Source organism: Tamandua tetradactyla, chromosome 4, assembly GCF_023851605.1.
Source record: "Tamandua tetradactyla isolate mTamTet1 chromosome 4, mTamTet1.pri, whole genome shotgun sequence".
Taxonomy (NCBI): domain Eukaryota; kingdom Metazoa; phylum Chordata; class Mammalia; order Pilosa; family Myrmecophagidae; genus Tamandua; species Tamandua tetradactyla.
In genome coordinates this window covers 56,626,281-56,642,229 of record NC_135330.1, presented here as the reverse complement: position 1 = coordinate 56,642,229, position 15,949 = coordinate 56,626,281, and the positions used below count along the sequence as shown (strand labels likewise).

Below are 15,949 nucleotides of genomic sequence, written 5' to 3'. Positions count from 1 at the left end.
AGAGAGTAAAGTGATGGTATCAAAATCAGTATCTAAGATTTACAAACACCGAAGTCCATAATCTTTTTTCCAAGTCTGGCTATTTCCATTAGCATTTTCATTTTATAACTCCTCCTTATACCTAAACTATCATCAGAGTAAGTATAGACATGCTAATGGTTTAATAATTTGTTTCCTTAACACCTTTTAAAAATATTATATGTAAACTATCTAATGAACTGTTATACTGAAAATAGCACTCTTAAAAAATTACGAGGTCCTCAAAATTATAACATTAAGAAATATTACGCAAAAGTTTCAAAGGTAAACTACTGTTTTTTCAGTCATTTTGAACGAAGGTTAGCAGCAAGAGGCTACCTGTATAGAGACTGATTTAGATTCGGCTTCTGCTTGTGCTGTGCAGAGTATCAAGGATGGTTGCACTGCAATCTGCTCGGTCACATTCTTCAACACTGGCCAGTAATCATTCACTCAACTCTCGGTTGCTACGGGTTCTTTCATTACTAAGTTATTTTGTTCATGGTGTTGCCACTTCCTTTCCACATTTGTTAACTGAGTCTGTATCTCCTCTTCCTGCAGTTGTGTTTATAGTGCCTCATATTCTCTGTCTAGCCTCTCCATGATTTTCTTAAAGACATTTCTGTCAGCTGATAACATGGCTCTCTCCTGATGTCGTTTCTTTTCCTTCTCTTCACCTGATGATTTCAAAGCGAGTAAATCATTGTATGTCTCCAGATCGATTGTCATTTGTTTAATTTTACTTTTTAGAGAATGCTGTTCCTCAGTCATCTTACTTTCCAGAAGTTTCATTTGCCACTGTAGATGTTGACCATCTGCACTTCCTGTCCTAGCTGCACTTTCTGACTTCTGCATTTCAGAAGATTAAAAATTGAAGTCATTCTGATTATCTTCAACTCTTAATTGATGATAGAGGATCACTGTTTCATATGACAGATTTCACCAACAATACTTCAAAACTACAGCAATGTTGGCTTCAGTTTCCAGTTTCTGATTCTTAGTTTCCTCAAAAGTCTCAATACAAGTGCCTATGTTTTCCTCCTTTTTTTTTTTTTTTTTTTTTAGCTCTTTGTGCTTCTGATTCATTTCACCTTGGTGTTCCTCTAAAGCCATGTCAACTTGTCTAATTTCTTCATTAAACAGATTTATTTTTTCCTTTTATATCTGTTAACTGGCTCTCTATCTAGCTATTTCTTGATAATCTTCTTTAAACTGCTTACATGTTCTCTGTCTTGTACTGGGAGATCCCATGGTTTTGTCTTTTGCAATCATTTGATCCTTTTTTTTGTTTGTTTTATATTTTATTGATGAATCTTCATACACATACATTCCCCACATGCTGTACAATCAGCAGTTCACAATATCATCCCATTGTTTTGTATTCATCACCATGATCATTTTTTAGAACATTTGCATCACTCCCGAAAAAGAAATAACAAGAAAAAAGAAAAAAAAATCCTCATATATACCATATTCCTTACCCCTCCCTCTCATTGACCACTAGTATTTCCACCTACCCAATTTATTTTACCCTTTGTCCCCCTATTATTTATTTATTTTTTTATCCATATTTTTTTACTCCCTGGATAAAAGGAGCAACAGACAAAGTTTTCACAATCCCATAGTCACATTGTAAAAGTTATAACTTTATACAATCATCTTCAAGAATCAAGGCTACTGGAACACAGCTCAACAGTTTCAGGTACTTCTCTCCAGTCACCCCAATGCACCATAAACTAAAAAACAATATATATATATATAATGCATAAGAATAATCTCCAAGATAACCTCTTCACTCTGTTTGAAATCTCTCAGCTACTGAAACTAAATAAAGTTCCAAATAAGGTCTCATTTCTCTCTTCCCTCTTTTGGTCAAGAAAGCTTTCTCAGTCCCTTGATGCTGGGTCCCAGCTCATCCCAGGATTTCTGTCCCATGTTGCCAGGGAGATTTTACACCCTAGGAGTCATGTCCCACATAGGGGGGAGGGCAGTGAGTTTACCTGCCCAGGTGACTTAGAGAGAAAGGCAACATCTGAACAACAAAAGAGGTTTTTCTAGGGGTGACTCTTAGGCCTAATTTTAATTAGGCTTAGTCTATCCTTTGTATGAATAAGTTTCACAGGGGCAAATCCCAAGATTGGTTGGCCTATTGATTTGGTTGTTCCCACAGTTTGTGAGAACATCAGAAATTCTCCAAATGGGGAAATTGAATATTTCCTCCTTTCTCCCCAATTCCCAGGGGACCTTGCAAATACTTCTTTATTCATTGCCCAAATTACTCTGGGCTATATTGGGGCAACACACTAACCTGGACAAACCAACAAGACCTCATGCTCTATTCAAGAGTCCATGTACTTATGGTGTTCAAGTAAACTGATCATACAAGTTAAATTAGGAAACACATTACCGAAAATATCAATTTGCACCAAAGAAACATCTCTTCCTTTGGTCTCGCAAATTTAAAACATGGACGATATTATCCTTTTCCTTCTATTCTGATTTACCTTAGTCCTATCCATATGATCTCTTCATTCATATCTCCACTTGCAGTCTGATCAGTTTTCAAACTTTTTTAAACAGTTAGTACTGCTGACTTTCATAGCTTTAGAGCTCTAATGCTGAGTCACAAGTGTCACATAAATACCCAAAGTTTCTGGAAATGATCAGGTTATAAACAAACAGCTCAGTATCTCAGAATTTAGAAATAACAGTTAAAACTCCTAAATATATGTGACTGCTGTAAGAACTTACAATCTAGGACCCTTTACAATAGGTCCCAGCCTGATTATCCATGTTCTTGACTTCAGTTCATCAAGTTTGTATATTATAGTTAGGCCATATGAGTGTGGCATAAAATATTTGTCTTTTTCTTCCTGACATTTCATTCAACATACAGTCCTTAAGGTTCATACACCTAGATGCTTGCTCTACAGCTTTATTCCTTCTCTCAACGGCTCAGTAGTACTTTGATGTATGCACCGTAGTTCCCCCTTCCATTCCTCAATTGTTGTACCCTTAGGCCACCCCCATCCATTATGGATCTTGAACACTGCTGCCAGAAACACCAGTGTGCAAAGGGCCATTAGTGTTCCAGCACTCCTCCAGGTACATACTGAACAATGGGGTTTCAGGATTATATGGCAATCCCACCCCTAGTCTCCTGTAGAACATCACGCTGCCCTCCAAGGAGCTGCACCTCTCAGTTTCCTTAAAGACAGAGAATAGGTACGTCTCTTTCTCCAAAAAAGAGAAAGCACTTGTTTTTCTTTGTTCATTTTTAAACAGTTTTATTGATACATCATAAATCTAATCTGTGTGTAGACATGACTTTGCTACCATAATCTATGTGAAGACATTTCCTTTTTTTTCCACAAAGAATCCATGCCTTCCCTTCCAAATAAATTTGGTTATTGGTTTTTCTATTTCTGCAAATTAAGTTGTTGGGATTTTAATTGGTATTGCATTGAATCTACAAATTAATTTTGGTGGAATTGACATCTTAACTACATTTAGTCTTCCAATCCATGAGCATAGTATGCCTGTCCATTTATTTAGGTCTTTAATGATTTCTTTTAGCAATTTCTTGTAGTTTTCTGTGTCTAGGTCTTCTGTATACATAAATTTATTCCTAAATATTTGATTCTTTTGGTTGCTATTGTAAATGGAATATTTTTCTTGATTCCCTCTTTAGATTGTTCATTACTAGTGTATAGAAACGCTACTGATTTTTGAGTGTTAATCTTGTACACTGCCACTTTGCTGTACTCATTTATTTGTCCTAGTATCCTTGCCATAGATTTTTTGGGATTTTTGCCATATTGTATGATGTCATCTGCAAACAGTAAAACTTCTTCTTTTCGAGTTTGGATGACTTTTATTTCTTTTTCTTGTCTAATTGCTCTGGCTAGAACTTCAAGCACAATGTTGAATAACAATGGCAACAGTGGGCATCCTTGTTTTTGTTCCTATTCTTAGAAAGAAAGCTTTCAGCCTTTCCCCACTGAGGATTATATTAGCTGCAGGTTTTTCATACATTCATATCATGCTGAGGAAGGTCCCTTAAGTTCCTCTCCTTTGACGTATTTTCATCAAGAAAGAATGTTGGATTTTGTCAAAGCCCTTTTCTGCATCAATCAAGAGATCATGTGGTTTTTCTGCTTTGATATGTTGATATGGTGTATTACATTAATTGATTTTCTTATGTTGAACTGTCCTTGCAAAACTGAATAAATCCCACTCGGCCATGATGTATAATTCTTTTAGTGTGCTGCTGGATTCAATTTGCAAGTATTTTGTGGAGGATTTTTGCACCTATATTCATTAGTGAGATTGGTCTGTAATTTTCTTTTCTTGTAGTATCTTTGTCTGGCTTTGGTATTAGGGTGATGTTGGCTTCATAAAATGAGTTAGGTAGCTTTCCCACTTCTTCAATTTTTTTTGAAGAGGTTGAGCAGGATTGGTACTAATTCTTTCTTGAATGCTTAGTAGAATTCACATGTGAAGCCATCTGGTATTGGACTTTTCTTCCTCTGGAGCTTCTTGAAGAATGATTCAATTTCTTTACTTGTGATTCGTTTGTTGAGGTCATCTATTTCTTCTCCAGTCAATGTTGGTTGCTCATGCTTTTCTAGGAAGTTGTCCATTTCATCTACATTGTCCAGTTTATTAGCATATAGTTGCTGGCAATATCCTCTCATTACCTTCTTTATTTCTGTGGGGTCAGTGGTTATGTCTTCTCTTCCATTTCTGATTTTATGTATTTGCATCCTCTCTCTTTTTCTCTTTGTCAACCTAGATGACAGTACACCAAATTTATTGATTTTTCTCAAAGAACCATCTTCTGTTTTTGTTGATTTTCTCTATTGTTTTCATGTTCTCAATTTCATTTATTTCTGCTCTAATCTTCATTATTTCTTTCCTTTTGTTTGCTTTGGTGTTAGTTTGCTGTTCTTTCTCTAGTTCTTCCACATGAATGGTTAATTCCTTGATTTTTGCTTTCTTTTTTTTAAATATAGGCACAATGCAGTAAATTTCCCTCTCAACACTGCCTTTGTTGCATCCCATAAATTTTGATACGTTGTGTTTTCATTTTCATTTGCCTTGAGATATTTACTGATTCCTCTTGTAATTTCTTCCTTGACCCACTGGTTGTTTAAGAATGTGTTGTTTAGCCTCCATGTAATTATGAATTTTCTGGCCTTCTGCCTATTACTGATTTCCAACTTCATTGTATTATGATCTGAGACAGTGTTTTGTATGATTTCAATCTTTAAAAATTTATTGAGATTTGCTTTGTGACCAGTATATGGTCTATCCTTAAGAATGATCCATGAGTACTTGAGAAAAATGTGTAGTCTGCTGTTATGGGGTGTAATATTCTGTAAATGTCTGTTAAGTCTAGTTCATTTATCATATTATTCAAATTTTCTATTTCTTTGTTGATCTTCTGCATCCATTGATGACAGTGGGGAATTGAAGTCTTCAACTATTATGGTAGAGATGTCTATTTCTCCTTTCAGTATTGTCAGTTTTTGCATCATGTACTTTGGAGCACTTTGCTCAGTGCATAAATATTTAATATTGTTATGTCTTCTTGTTGAATTGTTTCTTTTATTAATACATAGTGTCCTTCTTTGTCTCTTTTAATTGCTTCACATTTGAAGCCTAATTTGTCAGATATTGGTATAGCTACTCCTGCTGTTTTCTGATTATTGTTCGCATGAAATATCTTGTAAAAATATTTATATTGTAAACAATAAACAAACATACAAACATTCTTGACATGGTTGCAATCAATGGCTCACAATATCATCACATAGCTGTGTATTCATCACCATGATAATTTTTTTTGAAGATTTGCATCTCTCCAACAAAAAAAAGAAAAAAATAAAAGGAAAAAACTCATACATATCCCTTACCTCTCCATTTCATTGACCACTAGTATGCATGAAATATTTTTTCCCAACCTTTCACTTTCAACCTGTTTTTGTCCTTGGGTCTAAAATGAGACTCCTGTAGAAGCATATAAATGAGTCCTATTTTTTAATCCATTCTGCCAGTTTATGTCTTTTGATTGTGGAGTTTAATCCATTAACATTTAATGTTATTACTGTAAAGGGAGTACTTTCTTTTACCATTTTGTCTTTTATATGTTATATCTAATTTTTTTCTCTTTTTATCTCTACTGATAGTCTTCATTTCTACAGTATTTTCCTTACCTCTCTCTCCTGCCTTTTCCTATTTGTCTGTAGAGCTCTCTCTGGTATTTCTTGCAGAACCAGTATCTTGGTCACAGATTCTCTCAGTGATTGTCTGATAATATTTTAATCTCCCCCTCATTTTTGAAGGACAATTTTGCTGGATATAGAATTCTTGATTGGCAGTATTTCTCTTTTAGAATCTTAAGTATATCATTTCACTGCCTTCTCACCTCCATGGTTTTTGCTGAGAAATCCACACATAGTCTTATTGGGTTTCCCTTGTATGTGAAGGATTACTTTTCTCTTACTATTTTCAAAAGTCTCTCTTTGTCTTTGACATTTGACAATCTGATTAGTAAGTCTTGTAGCATATCTATTTGGATTTATTCTGTTTGGGATATACTGTGATCCTTGGATCTATAATTTTGTGTATTTCATAAAAGATGGTAAATTTTCAGTAATTATTTCCTCCATTAGTCTTTCTCCTCCTTTTCCCTTCTCTTCTCCTTCTGGAACACCCACAACACATATATTCATGTGCTTCATATTGTCTTTCAATTCCCTGAGACTCTGCTCATATTTTTCCACTCTTTTCCCTAAATTATCTTTTATGTTGGATTTCAAATGTACAGTCCTCCAGTTCACTAATCCTTTCTTCTGCCTCTTCAAATCTATTGTTGTAGGTTTCCATTATTTTTTCTCTCTTCTATTGTACCTTTCATTCCCATAAGTTCTGTGATTTGTTTTTCAAACTTTCATAGTCTTCTTTTTGTTCTCCCATTGCTGCCTTTATATCCTCCCTCAACTTATTGATTTGATTTTTGATGAGATTTTCCATACCTGTTTGAACATCCTGAATTAGTTGTTTCAAATCTTGTATCTCATTTGAAGTGTTGGCTTACTCCTTTGAATGGACCATAACTTCAATTTTCCTAGTGTGACTTGTTATTTTTTGCTGGGGTCTAGGCATTTGATTTCCTTAATTAGTTTATTCTGAAGGTTGTTGTCACTCTTTTACTCTATAGGATTTCACTCTTTTATTTTATAGGATTTTCATGCCAGATGGCTTTTTGCTCTATCTGTTCTTTGACTTTCAATTCAACTTACTCTAGACCTCTAGCAAAAGTTCTGCTTAATTAATAAGAATTTTTCAGTTCTTGTCTTTCTGTTTCTTGTCCTGCCTATATGGAGGCTTTGTTTTTTGAGAAGGGCCTCCTCAGATATTATAGACCCTAGTCAGATTTTCCATGACCAGATAGGCCCACATCTCAGGAAAGGAGTGTAGTCAGCATCAGTTTTCCCTGAGGGTGAGACCCAGCAGGATGACAGACTTTCTTGTGAAACCTCTAGACCGTGTTTTTCTTATCCTGCACAGCATATGGCACTTGTCTGCCCATGGCTTCCCACCAGTGTACAATGGTGTTGTGCCTTTAATTTCAGCAGAGTCTCCCTGCTGGAGCATGGTTGAGTCAGACAGATGTTGTAGGATGGCTTTAATTGCTTCAGTTTTCCAGTCCCTGGGGCCTGAATTCCTTGAAGGAGGGATTCCACTTCAGCTGGGCCCCACCTTTCTCTTGGGGAAGACACACCCTTGGTGAATTTGTGGAGTGGAGACACACTCCTTTCAGTTGACTAGTTACTTTGTCTCTCAGACAAGCTTAATTCTGCTCTTGTCTGGGCAGTGCTAGAGCCTGAGAGTGCTTCTAGTTCTATCTAATGAGCTGATAAGGAGCAAAAGAAAAGCAAAAAAAAAAAAAAAAAAAAGACTTTTCAGAGCCAGACCCCTACTCCTCAGGTTTGTCAATCAAGAACTTAAGTTGATTCATGGCTCTGTTTACCTCCAGGCTCTATGTGACCCCTTTCTTGGGGTCCAGCCCTTTCCCAGTATTTTGTGCTGTCTGACTCAAAAAGCCTCTGTTTTTTTTTTTTTTTTTTCTATCAGCCCCACCCACTCTCTGCTAGGGCAAAAACACCCAGTACCTGTAGTGTTTATGCCAAGTTTATCTGTGTTTAGGCCTATTTTCAGTAGTCAGAATTTGTTAATTAACTCCACAATTGGAGCTTAATTGAGCTAAGCCCTTGTTACTAGTTATGTCTGTTTCCTTTCCCTTTGGGGAACCAGCCTACAGTGTCCATGGGGGAGGGGCACTAGCTCTGCAGCTTGGAGGGCTTTACAGTTCTGTGTGGGGTCTCCGCTGTTCCACCTGGTCCAGACTGGTGTACACTGTGTTTCTGGTCACTGATATTCCCCCCACAGTCGTTACATACTATTCCTGGCTATTTACTAGTTGCTCTGGAGGATGAACTAAATTCCACACCTCACTAAGCCCCCATTTGCCCTGCCTTCCATTATTTGATCTTGATGGAACTCCAACTCATAAAATTTTCATGCAGCAACAAAGCCTCCTGTTTTACCTGGAAATGTGCTAATTCAGCTTCCAGGCTCTACTTTTTCTCATTTAGTGAATTTAGTTGTTGCTGAAGTATATCTAATACCTGCAATGATTTCTCATTTGTAGTTTTCATCTCTATGTATTTGAGTCGTTTTTTTGGAGACCTATTTTGGTAATGCCATCCACTGCTTATTTTTCCTATTAAATTTCTTCTTCTAGACTTCTTATTGTTTTTTCTTTTACTTGTCTTTCAGTAAATATGATATCCATACTTTGTGTTTCTTGATCATTTGGAGCTTTAAGCATGATGGAATCATCCATTACTTCTTCCATTTCAGTACTGGTATTAAGTTGATCTACCAACATGTTGTGTCTGCTAAGTGTCCTTGCAATAGAAGTGTAGGCTCTGCATGTACAATATAATTGTTTGATTCAGACAGTGTTGACATGAGGTAAAATAAAGGGAAGGTGACAAGGTTCATATAGTAATTTTGATTTGTTCAATAATTTAGTTGTGTAACCATGCAGTTGCTTGTCTTAAGATTGGCTGCGAGGAGGACTAAATGTCATATTGAGTTAACAGGAACAATATGATCATATTGCAAAAGTCCGATAAAAAGAAGACCACTTGTGATTGATCATTATAGATTAAATCAGTGGCTCTTAACTCTGGCTGCTCCTTAGATTCTCCTGTCAATGTCTATAACTTCAATTTTTCAAGATGCCTCCCAGACCAGATAGAACAGTCCCTCTGCAGGTGGATTCATCCCAGGCATCAGTAACTTTTTGAAGCTCTCCAGGCGATTTCAATGAATAACCAAGTTTGTGACGTTCTAATCTAAATCGAAGTTTTACATAAATCTCTATACTTATTTTAAAAATTCTTCAACCATTTGGATAAATATCATAAGTTTTATTTTTCTTGTAGTTTCCCTTTCCCAAATCAAGGGTTACAACATAATTAGTTTGGCACAAAATATGTGAATATTTTCTTGGAAAGTATAAGTGTCATTCATTTATTAGGCTTAACATCTCATATTTTAATGATTATTCAAACTTTAAACTCCTAAAAAATTGACTATACATGTGCAGAGCAAATTTTTAAACTGTACATGTAATGGATATCTTCCTTTTGTCCCTCCAGACACTCCTAATACCCGTCTCCACTTTGCTCATTTACAGGGACAACAGAAATGGCACCCATGCCTTCTGGTCCCCAGTTGGGTTGGGCCAATGAGAAGTCGCATCTACTACCCCTAGATCTAAATGGTAGGAGGAAAAGGAGATATCTCACTTGGCTCCCGTGCAGGTCAGAATCTGTGGTGGACCCCAGAAAAGCCATGCCTTTCGATCCTCATTCAATATTGCTGGGCGGGAGCATTTTGATTGTTTCCGTGAAGATGTGACCCACCCAACTGTGGGTGGAAACTTTTGATTAGATGATTTCCATGGAGGTGTGTCTCCACCCACTGAAGGTGGAGTTGCTTGCTGGAATCCTTTAAAAGGGGAAACATTTTGGAGAGAGTCCCTTTTTTTTTTTTTTTTTTTTTTTTTTTTTTTAGACAGAGAGAAGGAAGGAAGGATAGAAGGAAGGAAGGAAGGAAGAAAGGGAAACATTTCCAAACATTTTCTTGCTTTATTGTACCTTGTTTTTCCGTTTTTGTTACATGGGCTGGGGCCGGGAATCGAACCGAGGTCCTCCGGCATAGCAGGCAAGCACTTTGCCCGCTGAGCCACCGCGGCCCACCCTGGAGAGAGTCCCTTTTGTAGAGCCACGTGAACGCCATCAGATGCCACCATGTTTGCCATGTGCCCTTCCAGCTGAGAGAGAAACTCTGAACGTCGTCAGCCTTCTTGCACCAAGGTATCTTTCCCTGGATGCCTTAGATTGGACATTTCTGCAGATTTGCTTTAACTGGGACATTTTGTCAGCCTGAGAACTGTAAACTAGCAACTTATTAAATTCCCCCTTTTAAAAGCCATTCTGTTTCTGGTATATTGCATTCCGGCAGCTAGCAAACTAGAACAGCTCCCTTTGAGGTTTCCTCAAACAGGATGTGTCCCTCAACTGAAGGCCACTGTTACTTTCAAGGTAGTCTTCTATACTCACTCTCAGACATTACCTCTTTCCCTCTCCCTTTGCTCGTGCCTTTTACTGAGGAGAGGAAATACTTCACTGCTGTGAGCCCCAGTTTCCTGCACTATACCTAGTGTTCACCCCACAATCCAGGCACAGCTTTAATAGTTCTCTGAAAGCACACCTTCCTCAAGTCATCCATTTTGTCTGTGCCATTTGTTTCCTGCTGAGATGCTGACTGATAAAGTGCATGATAATAAACTATGTCCTAAGGTCAGACCGTGACAGATTTTGGACTGCCATGTAAATATAAAATAGCAGAATCAAAGTCCGATGTGGAAAGCATGTGTAGTAAATTTTTAAAAACATGTTCTCCTCTGTTTTTATGGGTGAATTGCAAGTTAAATTCTTAAGCGAGTTTACATTATGTTATTTAATAACATCACTTCAATGAAACTGTGTCAAAATTTACATGGTGTTGTCTTTATTTATCACTACTCTCAGCCATGATTCCTTCTGGACAATTACCTAATCTCAATATTTTCCCTGTATTTTCTTACATCTGTCTAAGCTCATACTGTTTTCTCCTCTTGGAATTTAAGGTCTAGATCAAATGCCATCTCTGCCATAAAGTCCTTCCTGATTCTTCTCTATTGAAAGGAAACTTTTTGTTTTAATGAAATCTGCCCTTTAACTGTACTTCTTATGGCATTTCCCCTTTGCCTGTATCTTTGATCCACCCTTTCAGAGCTGGCTGTCCTTGATCAAGAAACTTTACTTTCCTGCATCTTGCTTGTCTTCTCTATTAAATGACAATAAAAAATAGTACCTGCCTAGGTGAGTTGTGAGGTTCATATTAAAGTAGGTTAAGCATTTCATACATTGTCTGGCACATAATAGGCAATAAATGTTAGCCACATTATTATAATTACTTATGATGAAACTGTTTAGGCACATGTCATTATCCTGTGAGAGATAAGGAATGGAACAATGAGAGATTCATGTTTGTATCTCTCACACCATACAAAAAGGCAGGTACAGATTTGGTAGGTGGGTGAGTGGGTGTTTCATTCACTTGTTCATTCAGTGAAAAAGAAGCAAAATGTTACAGTTAAACTCAGGCATGGGAACATATTGCCTGGGTTCAAGGTTTCTACAACTTAATATTTGACTGTGAGCAAACCACCTAATCTCACTTTGCCTCAGCTAATAAGTCTACATTCTTAAGATGTTGAGGTTTAAATGAGTTAATCATGTAAATCGCTTAGCAGTATATTAGCCTAACATATTATAAACATTTAACATATGATAGTATTATTCAAGGATCACAGGATTAGAGAGAAAATAGTCCAGGTGAGGAAATCATACCCGAGGCAAACGCATCGCAGTTTAGTGATTATTGTACTAAAGGTCCAATACATTGCAAAAGTTACTGTGCGAAATATATATTCCTGATAGATAAGGAAAGAATTTTGAGGTTGAGAATTATGTCAGGACAGGGTATCCTTGTATAAAACTGCTCTAGTGATATGAAAAAGATTCATAAAGTCTATCTCTTGCCAAAGGGTATGTCATGTATGAGATTTACACTTCCTAAGGGTTGTGGATTGTGATACATGCCATTTATTTGTGTGTCAGTAACTATAATCATTCCCATGGAGGGCCCATTCACTTCTCCCTGACCTCCCCTTTCTACTCTGTGCATTCCTCATTACATACCAGATGTGCACGCTGATGTATGGCCCCAAATCTAGGCGAATCAAGAGGGACGGCATAGAATAGACAGGAGTGGTGTCTTGCAGTGATTCATTCTAATTACACCAAAATCTAACTAATGGAGAAGTCAGTCCAGTCAGAAAAAGGAGAGGAATGTGACTTCCTTTTCTGCCTTTTCTTTTGCCAGAGACTGACCCCAGTGAACTGTTAAAACTTGATAGCCATAATCAATAGCTCATAAAACAATAAGGTCAGCATTGTAAGGATTCAGATTTTCTGCCTCTAAATGTGATGGAAACAAGACCGGTGTGCTGAGCCATTGAGGTGAGTCTGACCTTAGCTGACTGACTGATAAAAGACCCAAAGCAAAGGAAGAGATAAAAGAATAACACAGGGAAGATGTGGTTGTAAATACAATGTCCACACACTCCTTGCTTTTATTCTGGGAACATGCGGAATTATTATTTTACTATTATTTTTTTTTCTTTTACTATTATTTTGAAAGTAGAAAATCCCAGTTTTGGTAAAATAGTAGAATGACGAAGAAGGCTCCAAAATTGAATGCCTAGCTACAGATGGATCATCTATTTAAGATATCCAATGTTTTTAAATGGTTTGGTTAATTTTATTAGTTCACCCGCATTTCCTAAATACTAAGGTCACCTAAAATTATTTTTTAAGGAACACAGATTAATGATGTTTATCTCAGAATTCTAAACTGGAGCTGTAGTTCAGAGGTCAGGTTTTTCTGGATTTAAAATGCATACTGAAGGAGCATTAGAAATCTACATGTTATTGAATTAGGCTGCCTTCTAAATAGTGGATACTGCCATGGTATCTCTCCAAAAAGTTTTAGAATTTGGTTAGAAAAATGGAGGAGGGTGGGCCACGGTGGCTCAGCAGGCAGAGTTCTTGCCTGCCGAGCCAGAGACCCGGGTTTGATTCTTGGTGCCTGCTCATGAAAAAAAAGAAAAGAAAAATGGAGTAAAGAATTGCCTGGTAGGCGAAATAAGTGCTTGTCTCCAAGTTTAGAGTATATACAAATATATGGTAGATGAATGTGAGCTGATATTTTAGGTACCATGTTAGATACTGTCAGAAAAAAGCAATTTCCTGTATTAAAAATATTTTTTAAAGTTTTCTGAAAGTACGTCAATGGCTTAAAAAGCTTTCCTGATGATCAAATAACCTTCACTAAATTTTTCTTCTGGTGATTTAAGGGTAAACAAGTTAGATACCTATGAAGTACATTTTCCCCGCAAAGAAATGTGGACAAAATTTAGAAGAATAAAATCTTAGTATGTGGCATGCATTTGTTGGAGCCAGATCATTTGGGAAATAGTTCAGAATATTCACTGGACCTAGGACAGTCAGAGGTAACCATTGTGAGATATAAGCCCAGGAGGTTAAAATAACACCCCAGGAAGCAGAGGCTCTAACTCAGGTGAAAAATAAGCACACAATGTGGAAAATGAATCTTACATAAATACAATTTGTAATGGATGTAAAGTCCTGCTTACATTACATGAATGAAGTTTATTTTCTGAACATAAATAAAGGCTGGTCCCTATATATCTCTACAGAGCCCAACATGTTCTCTTTCTCTTATTGGGCAACTTCTGGGTTTCAATTTTAAGTGAATAATCAAGGAGACCTGACAGCCTGTGATGTAGCTACTATGACCAAAAGGTAATGAATATTGCCTCTCACAATACTCTTTATGTCTCTGGAATTATTGATAAAAATGCTGGAAACAGTGATGCTGTTAGTGTTTAATTCCTCTGACTTGTGGGTTGTCAACTTGTGGTTAGCCTAGACATGTTTTCATCTAAAAAAGTAAGATTATTCAATGTTGCTCTTTACAGTTTACTTTTTTTGGTATTCCAGGTAGTCATTTGTCATCAAGGATGGGATCCTGGTGAAAAAGAAAGCTCAAGAAAATAGAAAGTTCAAGTTCATACATTTCTCACCAGAAATTGAAATTAAATTCTACTCTCAAGATTTTGGGACTCAGTGCTTAAAATATTTGGTTTGTGTGTGTGGCTGAAGTGATAGACATCTGTCCCGCTTCCTAGATTCACATGTTGGGAAGTTTTCTATCCGAAGGAGATAAAATAGGAGTCACTGAACTGAAGAACTTTGTGGTACTTAGTGATGTGGGGCCCTAAAATCTAAGGCATTAAACACTTGTGATATAATTGAAATTATACATATTACCAATATCATGTTTCATTGCTCACACCGTACAATTGGTATTGGAGCTTTATGAGAATGTTGCTACTTGTATTGTAAGAAATGGACATTTCTAATTTAGGGGATTTTTAAAATGCTACCTTGCTTAATCATCATTATGTGGACTTAAAATGGATACTCTTCAATAATTTCTCTACATTGAACTAAATATAACATTTTGAAGGATCAGAGAAAGGTTTGGCCAATGACCTTTATCAATACCTGGGAGAGTAATTAAAGGAGTAACTGATAGTAGAAATTTTAGTCATATTGTACATAACATAATAATATAAAAAGACCTGCCCAACACCAGAAAAGCATGCCCCAAGATATCTGCAGATCCAATGCTGGTTCCTGGGCAGGTCTTATACAGTTACCACAGTGACTGATTTAAATGTTCAAGAAAATGAGCAGAAGATTCTACACGAATAAAGACCGTAGAGTAAATAAATTAAAACAATGTTCTACACTGCATTCCAAGTTTGCTAAGTACTCCAGCAATCTTCACCCTAAAAGGAACTCTGGCATATCAACATAAGATAATCATACAGTTTAAACAACCACTATAGGGCTTTTAGTACATACCATTAGCTTCTGCTGAAGAGGGAACCAGGAATTCATGATGGGTACCAATGCAACTGTGTTCAGAGACCGCAATAACATATATTGGTTTGCAAATCGTGGGAAAATGCTCTCTATAGTATCCTGAAATGTAAGCAATGACATGGAGAGTAAGCACACAATCCAAAGACAAAATTGTACTTTCCTTCCAAAAGGATCCCAGTAGGTTTCTGACTCTTACAGATTAATAACCTGAGGATTTTGTAACAGTCAGATCCTAAAAGGAACCATTAGACCATAAAAAAAGAAAATAGTGACCACCTAGAGAGATTATGCAACACTAATTCATTAGCATAATTTTTATTATTTGTCTGCCACCGTAGCCGTTATTGCTATTAGATGGTGTTGGACATTCACAGGAAATTGAAGCTCAGGAATTGTATCATATTATCAGGTTTTAACTAACGATACCCAGGATACCAAAAGATTTGCAATAGTACTCAAGCATACCTATAAGTATGAAATAGACTCTGATTGTAATAAGTTAATAATTCCATTATATTGTCTCCACAAAGACAATCGAACTTATTAAGATTTCCATGCATTTCTCAAGATTCTAAAATCCACCAATCGTGTTTCTGAAATCCGTGTTGTAAATATATGGTGTGAATTCTCTAATGAGAAGCTTGTCCTCAATTCCCAAATGCAATAAGCAAAAATTCCTTTGAGAAGAAATGCAAAGAATCCATATA

At 36.6% G+C, this 15,949-nt stretch overlaps 1 pseudogene; it reads right to left on the bottom strand.

The window, feature by feature from the left end:
- Positions 1 to 373: 373 nt before the first annotated feature.
- LOC143680245 (intraflagellar transport protein 74 homolog pseudogene) lies at positions 374 to 9,815 on the bottom strand (annotated as a pseudogene).
- Between the last annotated feature and the right edge of the window lie 6,134 nt (positions 9,816 to 15,949).